The sequence below is a fragment of the Passer domesticus genome, chromosome 4 (genome assembly GCF_036417665.1).
Source record: "Passer domesticus isolate bPasDom1 chromosome 4, bPasDom1.hap1, whole genome shotgun sequence".
Lineage (NCBI taxonomy): Eukaryota > Metazoa > Chordata > Aves > Passeriformes > Passeridae > Passer > Passer domesticus.
Window position 1 is genome coordinate 78,753,085 of NC_087477.1, and position 12,552 is coordinate 78,765,636.

Below are 12,552 nucleotides of genomic sequence, written 5' to 3' on the forward strand. Positions count from 1 at the left end.
TGCTCTTGGGCTCCTAATGTAATCCTGGATAAACAGAGAGCAATCGAGCACAGCTTTGTGCCCAAGTGCCTTCTCACTCAGTGTGCTGCTGGAAATGAGATTAGCAGGAGTGAATGCTGCTGTTGACTCTCCTCTGCCTGAAATCAAACAGCTCCTTCTCAAAAAGCCAATAAACCCATTACTGCACCATTACTTTCTGGCCCTGGACCAGCTGTGATCTCATTCAGCTTTGTGCTTAGCAGGGGCTCCATAGCCTGAAGATGGGCAGCTCTGACTCTTGAGCTGCTCTGGGTGCTGGGGTAGATCCCGTGGGGGCTTTTGCAGCAGATTCCCCTGCTGGGGTGGGATTTTGAGTGGGTCTTGGGCTGTGGGTTGTGGGCACGGTGTGCACTGTACCACACAGCTGGAATTAAAATGTCTGTGTGCAATTAAAACCCCTGGAGCAAATGCAGTGTCTGAATCCTTGTGCAAGCTCCCCCAGCTGACATTTGCAGAGCCAGCAGATGGAGTTTGACTTAAGGGCCTCTTGGGAATGGTTGTGTCCTTTCCCTTGGAGGCTGCCAGGCTCCCTCATCTGTCATGACCGCCCTCATCTTCATCTGCCAGCACGTCCAGGTGTGGTGCAGGTAGTCCATCCTCTCCTGGGGATGGATATCACTTTCTTCAAACAAAGTGAAGTGTACAGGCAGCAGAAGTATTCCTAGTCCCTGGTCCTTGCTTTTCCAGGCTACCACCATTATTACATATGTTTTTGGAGAGGTAACAGTTCATAGATGAGCATGCTGTGGTGGATCTCCAGCTGAGGGCAGGCACTGCAGCTCCCTGTCACTGCCCTGGGTAGAAGCAGTGCAGCTGCTCCTGAGAGCTCCTGAACCTGAGTTTGCTGGATTTGATTTTACCACCGTGGCTGGTTTACTGTGGCATTTGCTCTGGGCTTTGGTTTTTCAAGGTGCTCTTCAAAAGAGCCTTCAGAAGCCTTTAGAAACGGGCTGCCACTTCTCTCCCACCCTGCTCCCATGCACCCTGGGAAGAAAAGCAGGGATATATTTTTAGAAGATGGCATTGGGAAAAAAATTGCTATCAAAAGCAGGTGGAAGGAGGTGTCCTTTTCCACCCAAGGCAGGCTGGTGGTGGCTATTTCGGGTGCATTCCTGCAGTGGGTTCTGTTACCTGATGTGATCCAGGCCACCCCCCCATTGCCTTTTGGGTTGTGCGTGGTGGGTAATGCACAGAGATTTACCATTAGCTCTGAATTATGGATTAACTTGGCTCTGGAGGAAACAAACCTTTCAAGAAAGAGCAACAGCAGCACTAAAATTAATGAGCAACAGAGGTAATGAAACACTAGTCCCATTCAGGAAGAAAAAAAAAAGCAATATAAATATAGTAAGAGAGTGTATCAGATTTAATTTAATTAACCTGTGGTTAGTAGGTTAAGTAATTAAGATTAATTAAACTAACCAGAAAGAAATTATTATTGTTTTGTTAAACCAACTTACCTTATTCCATGTTATATAGAAAGTATTACTATTTATCAAGTTATTATAGTCAGTGTAGGATGGGGTTTATGATCTGACATAATTACTGATCTGAGAAATGTGACACAAAAAGAGGTGAAAATAATTAAGCAGGCAGCATAGAGGGTGTGTGCTCTGGGTATTAAACCAAACAATTACAGCTAAAGTGATGAGGACAAAATCAGCATAGCATAACGAGTGATAAAAATTAGCTGTGAGGAATATTAGTAAGCTGTAATATGTATTAATATCTTTGAAACATAAGGCCTGATCCATTTTTTAACTGTGAGGATTTAACAAAAAATGGTGTAATGACATTGTCCGTAGTCCAGCTGCTCCTGGAAAGGAACGAGGAAAAGGAAAGATGTCCTCATTTTCAAAGTAATTTTTCAATTTTATCCAGCCTTTTGAATCCTCAAAAATGTCTCTGCAGCTTTATTTCACTCAGTACATCAGCAGAAAGGTGATGCATTTCAGATTAAAGATGAACTTAAAGACCTAAAACTGATGGGTTTTTCCACTGAAAATTGGTGAAGTTTATTAATTTCCCCTTCCAGTAACTTTGATGGGAGTTTTATCATCCCTGTAACTCCATAACCCTGGTAGCTGGGACCAGGAATTTTTTTTTTCAGATCATGAGACTTTTGTGTTTGTATTTTTACACCTACCGACACAAACACCTCTTACACTTCCTTAATGACACTTCTAGACTTGTGAAAGTCATGTCAGACCATCAATGTTAAAATGTAGTGAACAAAACAGTAAAGGATCAGTCACTGGGTTTGACTACAGGAAATTACATAAACTATTTTTTTAGTGGAAATGGAAGACTTTGTACAAGAATGTCTGAGTGAAAGATAAAACCATCAATCATGTAGGAAAGCAAAATGCTTTTGATGATTTATGTTGTTTCTGGAAGTCAGTAACAAAGATGAAATTCAGCAGGAGGAAAAAAGTGACTATTAAGCCAAATACCTCAGATCTGTCAGCCTCCCAACACATCAATATCCAAGTTCCCTTGGGGATGTAGAGTTAGAAATATTCTTAATCACACTAAATTCAAACTTCATCTCATGCTGTATTGTTAAAAATATGTGCACATGAATTTGATAATGCAAAAAACCCCACAGAAGCTGAAGTGCCTGCTGACTGGAATGATCTTTTTGATTGTGCACCAAACTCTAAATTCCCTCATGGTGGTCTTCCACTGCAGGATTAATTAAAGAAAATACTACATCAAGTATCCTTTCTACTTATAAACGTCTCACAGGTTTGTGTAATCTCCTACTGAAGCTATTACTAGAATGCCTTATAGATCAAAATCTCTAATTAAACATTAATTCCCTTAAAACATTTTCAAAGCCTTCATTTCAGTAACTTGCTAGTTTTATTTGCCTGCCACAGCACGCTGTCTTCTTGTAATCAGTATTTAATAACCTGTACAGTTTAATCCCAGTGTAATGTATTTGGCAATGACAAATGAAATTGAAAAACCCTGCTGTAAATCTAGATGGTACACTGGGATGCTTTTCTTACTCTCTTAATTTATTGCTAGGAAAAAAAAAAAGACAGTCCTGCCTTCATTTTAACCCTTAAATAAGTATTATTTTTTGAAGAGGAGATTATAATTCTTTCCTTTACTTTTATATGTAACTTAGTGAGGGTTGGACCGGATCAGTGAAGAATCAAATCCAACAGCTCATAAGTGATGTACCAAAACCTTGTCTAATTGAAGAGCAAGCAGATAATCACACTTTGTACTGAGAGGGTTTTCAGGGTATGATCCACTGCATATGAGCACCTTGGGCAAACTCAGCCTCTTTGCCACAGACCACCACTTTTTGGACAGGGTACTTGCAGGTTTCTCTGCAGGTCAGCTGTGGGCTGTGGTTTATCATTTATGAAAAGTTTCTTTCATCCCTATTTGAGAGCACACGCAGCACATGCTGATCCTGGCAGGGCTTTGGGAGCTGCACTGAGGGTTCCTGCTCAGGCTCTTTGTTTTTCCTCTGGATTTGCTGCTGTGATAGCCCTGGCTATCAACAGCATTTCCCAGCCTCCTTCCAGAGGCTCCCCAGCAGCCCAAGGCCATTGTTGCTCCTTCATCTGATCCTTGGAAGCTGCTCAAGGAGTTGCTTTGCTGTAATTCCTATCTCTGATGCCCACAGATGCCCAATGGGCTTCATTTCCAGTTCCTGGGATGCTGTGCCTCACCAACACCATTGCCTCAGCACCAGCGAGGCTGGCCAAGAGCTTTTACCACTTTTAAAGCAAGTCAGCAAAAAACTTTAGCAGGTTGAACACCCTCAGCTGTAGAACCATTAGAAAAATAATCTCTGCTCATTGGATTGTACAGCTGGAGGTTTTGCCACATGTGACAGTCACAATCACATCAAAACATTACACAGAGGTTCAGCATCATTTAATCCATCCTGCCTGGGCAACTTCTTGCCTCTTCTGCTTTTCAACTAAATCAATTTTGGGCCATGTATAAAGGATAAAAAAGGTAAGATTGTTTTTTTAAAAACAGAGGGACATGTTTTTATGCTCCCAGGCAGGCAGGCACAGTTCCATGTTCCCTCTCCACAGCTAAGCTTGGCCTGTGTCAAGTTGTGAAGAGGAAAACCCATCTGGTTACTTAGCTGGGATTTTTTTCCCCTGGAGTCAATCTAATACCTCAGCCTTTAAAATCATGGATGTTCTAGAGACAGTGAACTGAAAGTAAAGTTGATTACATCTCCCATATGCCAGGTCAGCAGGGTATATTTCATCCAAGCTCCTTCATCTCAAAGTGACATTTCTTCACTTCAAGTGCCCAGAATTCTGGACACCAGTCAGAGGATATTGTTCATTATTCCAACCAGGACATGGCATATTGGAATTATTCTTTAAGGACTCTCAGGACACCACCAACCCAACCACCCTTGTCCTTGTGGGGCAATTCCACTGGCCAGATGTTAACTGGGAAAAGACAGGTCCAGGAGATTCCCAAGGCACCTGGATGACAACTTGGCAGAGGGCCACAGGAAGCTAATGTGGAGAGGTGCCCTCTGTGCTTTGCTACTTGTTCCCAGAGAGGCTCTCATGGGGGAGGTGGTGATTGGTGGTTGTCTTGGCCACAACGACCATGAAAACACTGATTTTCAAATCTCTGGTGCTGCTGGAACCCATCAGGGTCCTGGGGTGGCTCACTGAGCACTACTGGCAAATCAGCATCTTTTATTGGATGTCCTCCTGCAGGAATGGTGTTGGTTGCTTTGAGCCTCTGTGCAGTAATGAGGGACGACGACAATTCTCCAGAGCCCTTTGCAAATATAAAAAAAATTTATTGACAACTGAACTATCCCAAACGAACTGATTTGAGTCTGGCAGTGGGCACTAATCACCCAGCTGCAGCTCCATGCAGGAGCACCAGAGCAGGGTGCACAGGGCCTGCAGGGCCCGCCTGGAGGGCTGCCTGTGGACACCCCGCAGGTCACCGAGGGCCTGGGCTGCCAGCCGGGTCTGTGAGGAACAGGGGGAGCAGCAGGGGCTGGCCGGGCCAGGGCTCTGTGTCCCTGCTGCTGGCACCTGCTCCTCTGAGGCAGAAGGAGTTGCTGCCTTTGCCTCCTCCTGGAGGGGGTCCCACAAGAGCTCCGGGTAGTTGGGGTTGACCCAGACCGTCCGGATTGTGATCTGTCGCCAGTTTTCCCGCGGGGATGTTTTTTTGCTGTTTTCCCCTTGGGAAGGCTTGGGGATTCTGTTGACTTCCCCTTGGGACAGCTCCTGTTCCATGTGGTTTTCCCCTCGGCAGGGCTGGAGGGGATGGCAGACTTCCTTCTGTTCCTCCCCACTGGCCCAGGACCCCTCCCCGGGCTCTGGTGCTCCCAGCACTGGCCCAGGCTTGCTGAGGGTCTGGGCTGTCCCCTGGGCAGATGAGGGGCCTGGGAGAGAGCAGAGGCTCTGCAGGGGTGGGACATGGCTCTGTGCCCCTGCTGAGGACACCTGCCCACCCAGGGCTGCTGCCTCTTGTGCCTCAGGAGGAGAATTTGGGCAGCGCTTCTCACTCCGTGGCTGCCTGTGGTCCACCTGGGGCTGCTCGAAGTCCATCTGTGGGACAGAGGGGGCATGGGGTGGAGGGGGCTGTCTTGGCACAGCTCCAGCCCAGCCTTGTGCCATCAGCAGCCTCTCTGTCCGGCCCCATCCTTTGTCTCTTCAGGCTCAGCAGCCCCTGGGTGGGCAGGGATTTGGGATTCACCTTCTCCCCGTTGGGTGTCTCTGTCATGCTTTCCTGCAGGGGCTCTCAGGCCGCTGCTGCCTCCTGAGAAAGGTGCTCTGGGGCAGTGGCAGCCCGGGCCTCTGTGCCCCAAAAACACCCCAGCACAGCCCCTGTGTCACAAAGAGCCCTGGAACACGCCTCTGTCACAAAGGGACACAAAGGACACTGTCACAAAGGGACATCCCATGAGCCCAGGGACATCCCAGCACAGGGCAGCCCCTGCTTTCCCCTCTGAGCTGGTCTGATCCCACCCGTCCCACACAGCCGCACAGAGACCCTCCCTCTGGACTCCTGGATCCCTCTGGATCAGGACTGACTTGGCCTTGGGCCTTTTTTATCTGCAAGCCTTGATGGGGCAGCTCACATAGGGGATCCTTTCTACAGCTGTTCTGGGTTTGAACTCAGCTCTTCCACTCGGCTGCCTAAAAGTGGTGCAGTCACCAAGTGCCAAATGTGAGCTCTTGACACTTATTTCAGTCATCCAGATTGGGAACATTTTGGTTATAAAGGGGAAAATAAGCTTTGTTTGGTCAATGAATGCTTAGAAAACTCAAACTTTTATTGATAATACTCACAGTTCCAAACTGAATATTCAGTAAATGAGACAGAAAAAAAGCCTGATGCTTTCTAGTCTTCATTTGACTCATTTAAGAGAAATAGATAAGATAAAACCCATGTGAGAGAGACAATCCACACGTTGCTGTTACTCTGTGTTGGATGTCTGCCTTCCCAAGAAAAAATTCAGTGGAGAAATTCACGCCCTAAGGCCTGTATTTATTGCTTGAGGAGTAAGTGAGGTATTTCAGGGATGTCATTATTTACAGGATCAATATTGCTATTTAGCCAGATGGCTGGCCAAGCACAGAGAAATACTGTCTGCTATAATTCTTTTATTTGTCTATTGATCCATCTCTGCACCCATTTTGCTGATCAAACAGATGGATAGAGCAGGACCAGGAACAACTTATTCCTAGTTTTCCCACATCAGTAATAGGATTTATTTCACATAACTTCCCACTCAAAAGCTACATGAGCTTGGACAAACATGGAGCCTTATGGAAAGAGCAAAATGGATTCACCCCATCTATTTTAGGCAGAACCCCTCAACTCCTGGGGGTGCCCACCCCAGACAAAGGTAACCCACATCCCCTCCTGCCTACAAGTCTCTCAACACCAGAGAATTATAACAACACTTTAGCAAAGTGTTGCATTGCTTAGAGCAGAAATGTGATTCTAGGAGGGATCTGTAGAAGCAGAAAGGATGGCTACAAGATTTTCCTGAATTCAGAATATTCAATGGAGGATGCAGAGAGATTTTTTCAGATCTACTCAAGTATACAGAGTACCTCATGTTGGCCCAAGCTGTTGCTTACTTGCTAGAAAAATGTGATCTTGTAAAAGGCTTCCACTGATCAGAGGGTGACAACCCATGGCAAGGGTTCCTCACCTCCACACCCAGCAGGAACAGCTCCAGTGAAGTGCGTGGAGCTGATGAGCCAGAAATCACTGACAGCTGCATATGGAGTCCCAGATGGAGAGGAAAGATGTTTTAAAAGATTGAGTGAAATGCAGTTTTAAAAATCAAGGTGTTTCACAGAAAGATCTCTGATGGGACCCATTCACTGGGCTTGTTCTGTGCAGAGGTGTGATCAGGGGGAGGATATGGAGATTCATGTGCTGAAAAATTCCATGGAACCAGTGTGGGAGCGGGGGATGCTTTCTGGGAACCAGCCAGGTCACTGCAGAAACACGACAGGTGATTTTTGGAGAGTGAGATGAAGCCAAAACACTCAAATTTGTGTTGTTTATCTCCTCATCACAGGGATGGTGACAGTGGCTGTGCTGGAGACTGGGCTGTTTGCCAGTCACTCCCTACATCCAGTATCAGCCCTGTCATTGCCTTCATCACCCACAAAAGTCTGATTTAACACACTCGGGTGCCAGCAGCCAGGTTGCTAAAGAGAGTTTCTGGGTTGTGACCAAACCTGACCAGCCATGGGGCTGTTTGTTTTTCAATACTGTTCCAAGAAGACAAAAGAGATGAGCATCTCAGTTTTCACCTGGCAGTAGTAGCTGTCACCCCTGCTGATAAACAGATGGTTTGAAATCATCCTGTTTTTCTGGAAACAGGCAAGGCCTCTCCAGACAAACACATGCAATGCTTGGAGAAGTCAGCCCAAACAGTCTAAGCAAAACACACCAGGAACCTTTGGTGTCTTGAGGATGATCACTGGGGCATCTCGGATACAGCTCCAAGCCCTGAGGATGGGCTGGTCCAATGGGCACAGCTTGGGAAGTTCACCAAAGGGAGGAAGCCTCCCTGGGTCTCACAGGGTGCTTCCCAGGCTGACATGGGGCAGAGGAGGGGCTACATCTATCTTTATCTATCTATACCTATGCCTATATCTATCTATCTATGCCTATATCTATATATCTATATCTATATCTATATCTATATCTATATCTATATCTATATCTAATCTATATAATCTATATCTATATATATCTATATCTATAATCTATATCTATATATATCTTTGTCTAAATCTAATATATATCGCTATCATCTATATCTATCTATAGCTATATCCATATTTATATCTATATCTGTATATATCATCTATATCTACACTTAATCTATCTATATCATCCATAACTATATCTACATATCATCTATATCTATATTTATATCTTTCTATAGCTATATCTATTATAATCTATATAATCCATATCTGTATCCATATAACCTATCTATAGCTATGATTAATGTTTTCATCTAGGATTTGTTAGATTGATTTAGAAAAAGCTGGGCTACATATTGAGGATGGGGGGTGGTTGAAAATATTTCTCTCCTTCCTTTTCTTTCCTCTTTTCTCCCAGGCAAATTGTGGGCCAAGTTTGTCTTCTCTCCAGTCACAAAGGGAACTGGCATCAGGCTTGGGTGAGCTGTGATTTGGTGTCATCTCAAAAGAAAGCACCACTGAGTCCAGCAGAGAAGCTCATTTAGCAAAGCCTGTCAGTTTGAACAGACTCATTGCTCTCAGTTGGTTTTAGGCTGCATCTGAAGTCAGATGGACAAAGCATTGCTTTAAAGTGAGGAAGAGGAATTTGACTAAAGCCACTGTAATAATTAATCTTGTGATGGGCAAGTCATGCAAATTAGGTAAGTGTGTAGAGAGGCTGGGAACGCTCTGCCCAGGCCTGAGGCAGTTCACACACCTTTGTGCCACTCTGGGTTCCTGTTACAGTGGAGAGATGTGGGTCCTAACCCATGGTCCAGCCCTGCTCTGTGGTTCAGCCAGAATCAGCCATTTAAAACCTCACCTTTCAAATGTTTCTCACAGGTAAATCTAATAAAAATCATATTTTGTCACATGCAGGTGTATGCGTGGTGCTTCACTGTGGTCTCCTACAGGCTTGTCTCATTCTAAACCTGCCAATAATCTCAGTGAATTTAAGCACTGCAAATATTTCAGTTTGAGGATAAATGTGTCTGGGTGTTTCAGTGGAGTGTGAGAGCAAACAGCTACCCATTGTGGTGTAGCCAAGCAGAAACCCCCCTGAGCTGAAAATGCCCCTTGCTCAGGAAAAGCAGGCTCCTGCCTGTGCTTGCAATGCCCTGTGATGGGACATCTCCCAGAGAGATGGGAGCACCTCCAGTGGGTTCCTCTGGAACCCACTGCAGGTCTGACTCAAAGCTCTCTCAAGGTAAAAGTGCCATTTATTTTCTGTGGGACTTTATATCTGTTTTCCCATTAAATGCACTCAGCTTTTAGAGAAGGACAGCTGGGATATGAACTAATTTAGCTGAAGTTCCTGGGCTTTCCCATTTCATGTCCATTTTAGGGATAAAGTTAAACTAGGTTCTTCACAGAATCACAGAACAAGCTGAGTTGGAAGGGACCCCCAAGGATCACCCAGTCCAGCTCCTGGCCCTGCACAGCACCATCCCCAGGAGTCCCACCCTGTGCCCAGAGCATTGTCCAAGCACTCCTGAGCTCTGCCAGGCTGTGCTGTGAGCACTGCCCTGGGGAGCCTGTTCAGTGCCCAGCCACCCTCTGGGGGAAGAACCTTTACCTGATATCCAACCTGAACCTCCCCTGACACAGCTTCAGGCCATTCCTCGGTTGCTGTCCCGTGGCACAGAGCAGAAATCAATGTCTGCCCTTCCTTTTCCCCTCACAAAGAAGTTTGTTCACAAATCAGCACAGTGAGAACACCCCCATCAAGATGTTCACTGCTTCTTGTAAGGTGCTGTTGTTCTGACAATCACTTTTGCTTTCTTTTTCTTTTTACTTTTTTATTGGCTTTAAGTTTATTGGTTTTGTTTTTTTTTTTGTTTGTTTTGTTTTGTTTTGTTTTTTTCACCTTCGGGGAATGCTTTAACAGCAATTTCACAGGAATTCAGTTTTGGTTTTTTTGCAATAACTGTTGTCACTGGAGTGAAAAAGGAATCCACAGGAGCAATTACTGGTCATGAGAGAGTGAATAAATGAATTAATTATCTTCAGCTTTGCTATTATTTTCATGCACATAATGATGGCACAGGCTGGTGCACTGACTACAGTGTGTTTAGGGGAGGGAGAAAAATTCTCTAAAAGCCTGTGGGAAATAATTAGTTTGAACCTCCCCCCGAAAACAGTGTATTTTTCTTTTGTGGCAACCTCTGTGCCAAGACCTGAGGATGAACAGGTTCCTATGGATGACACCAGCAAAGACAGAAATCAGATTGCCTTGGGAACAGAGGAAGAATATTCTTCCCTGACCTTCACATGGGCTGAAGCAACTGTGCTTGCTCCTTCACCTTCCAATCATTTACCTCTCTGCCACGAGCTGCTAAAATAGGGCAGAGATACAGCCAGCCTCTGTGGCAGTTTGGCATCTAAAATTAGCTCCTGCAACAGAAAACACCTCGAGTTTGGCCTGATTAAGTTCAGTTGATGTTATTGCTATTTCTTCACGATTTCAGTAGGAGGACGTGGGTGGCTGCTTGTGTGTTCCAGGACCATCAAGCATCAACAACCACAGTGACAACACAAATGCCATATGCTATAGCCAGGGAAAGGGCAGGAAAGTTACTGCTAGCACTGAAATGATCAGAATAAAGGCAAAAAATAATATCCTGTGGTCACTACTCTTTCCTGCCTCCAGCACAGTGTTTTGTGTTCCACATCAACTTCTTCTCCACAGCTTTTTGCTGTAGTTTCAAAGGGTGGTCCTGCACACTAATTCCTTCATATTGAACAAACTGCAGAGCCTTTTTGTGCCCAAAATCAGAGGATTTGAGAAACACGTGATTTATTTTTTTTTTTTCAAGAAAGGTGTGTCCTAAAGCACCCTGCACTTCCTGAGGACAAAAGCTTGGCTTTGCTTAGTTTGTATTTTGCTCCTCAGTTAAACCTGCAAAAGTTGGTCTCAGCCCAGGCTGTTCAGGAGGGAGCAGTCAAAAAGTGAAGCAGTTGTGACATCTAGTGGTGTTTGTGGCTGTTACAATGCACGGAAAAATCCGGGAATCGTGGAATGGTTTGGGTTGGAAAGGACCTTAAAGATCACCTTGTTCTTTTCAGGCACTGTGGGATGCCATGGGCAGCAACACCTTCCACTAGACCAGGCTGGTCAGAGCCTCATCCTTGAACAATTTCAGGGATGGGGAAGCCACAGCTTCTCTGGCCAATTGAAAATATATGCTGAATAATACTAAAAATGAAAAATAGGTATACTTAATGATATTTAAAGGATAAATAGCCAGAGGGATCTCACAAAGGTCACCAGCTCTCAAGTGCTGCCATTGCAGTGCCTTCACCACTGCTGCTCCAGCTTTAACTGCAAGGATGTGAAATGAGGATTAGCCCCAGTGGATTTAGTTTAGACATTTGTATACATTTTGTAGACATTCAAAAACTAGTCCTGAAGCAAAGGATTTCAGTAGAACATTAACTTGGTCCTGTAGAACTTTGCACACTGACATTGCTCTGTCAGCAAAATTTTTACAATTTCTGCAACATTAAAAACCTCAAATAAAACTCTTAATTTTAGAAAGCATCTGGGTTCTTTTAATGTTTTCAGTTACTTTTGCAAGGACAAAGCTGGCTTCAGTGTAACAACAAATTTGAGCAAAATTATTTTTTTCTTTAGGTGCAAGACAAATCCTGCCATGGAATAAACCTATATTCATATTTTATTCTGGGGCTGTTAAGCCTCCAGAGAAATGGTGGGCTCTAGAGAACTTCTACTCTTCATCAATCCCACAGTGCCTGAAAAGAAAAGCAATTTTAGTGCAAAAAAATTCCAACAGATATGTTTGTGAGGCTGCTGTGGCCAGCTCTGGGATTTCCAGACTGCACATGACCTGTCTGACCACTGAAAATGAGCTGGTGGCATCCAATAAAAGGGAGTAAAAATGTGTAATTTGTCAGCTCAGCATTTCTTAAGGCATTGACATATATTCAGATTGGCCAGGGCCCTGAGAAGCTTGGTCTAGTGCAAGATGTCCCTGCTCATGACAGGAAATTGGCCTACAGGATCTTTAAATGTTCCTTCCAACTCAAAGCATTCTGTGGCTCGATGATGCAGAATTAAATAAGAGATGCAGCTGAGCTTCTCTTTGTGCTTTTGTGCGTGTGTCTCCAGGATAGGTGGGTGAACATCACTGGAACTAAGGGAATAGGCCCAGGAGACTGCTGGAGGGAGAAGTTTGTCACCTGGGGATAAGAAAAGGCGCCAGTTCCTGCTGCAGGACCCCAGAGCCCTGCCCTACCCAGCCCACTTGTCCTGCAG

At 44.9% G+C, this 12,552-nt stretch overlaps 2 long non-coding RNA genes across 2 annotated transcripts; one reads left to right on the forward strand and one right to left on the reverse strand.

The window, feature by feature from the left end:
- Window positions 1-4,719: 4,719 nt before the first annotated feature.
- Window positions 4,720-5,867, reverse strand: LOC135300125 (uncharacterized). Its single transcript, XR_010362007.1, has 2 exons — window positions 5,755-5,867; window positions 4,720-4,821 (listed from the first exon to the last, which is right to left on the reverse strand). It is a non-coding gene; the product is annotated as an uncharacterized LOC135300125 (long non-coding RNA).
- A 109-nt stretch (window positions 5,868-5,976) lies between these two features.
- On the forward strand, window positions 5,977-9,150 carry LOC135300126 (uncharacterized). The gene is made up of 4 exons (XR_010362008.1): window positions 5,977-6,228; window positions 8,656-8,716; window positions 8,820-8,938; window positions 9,024-9,150. It is a non-coding gene; the product is annotated as an uncharacterized LOC135300126 (long non-coding RNA).
- The last annotated feature ends 3,402 nt before the right edge of the window (window positions 9,151-12,552 follow it).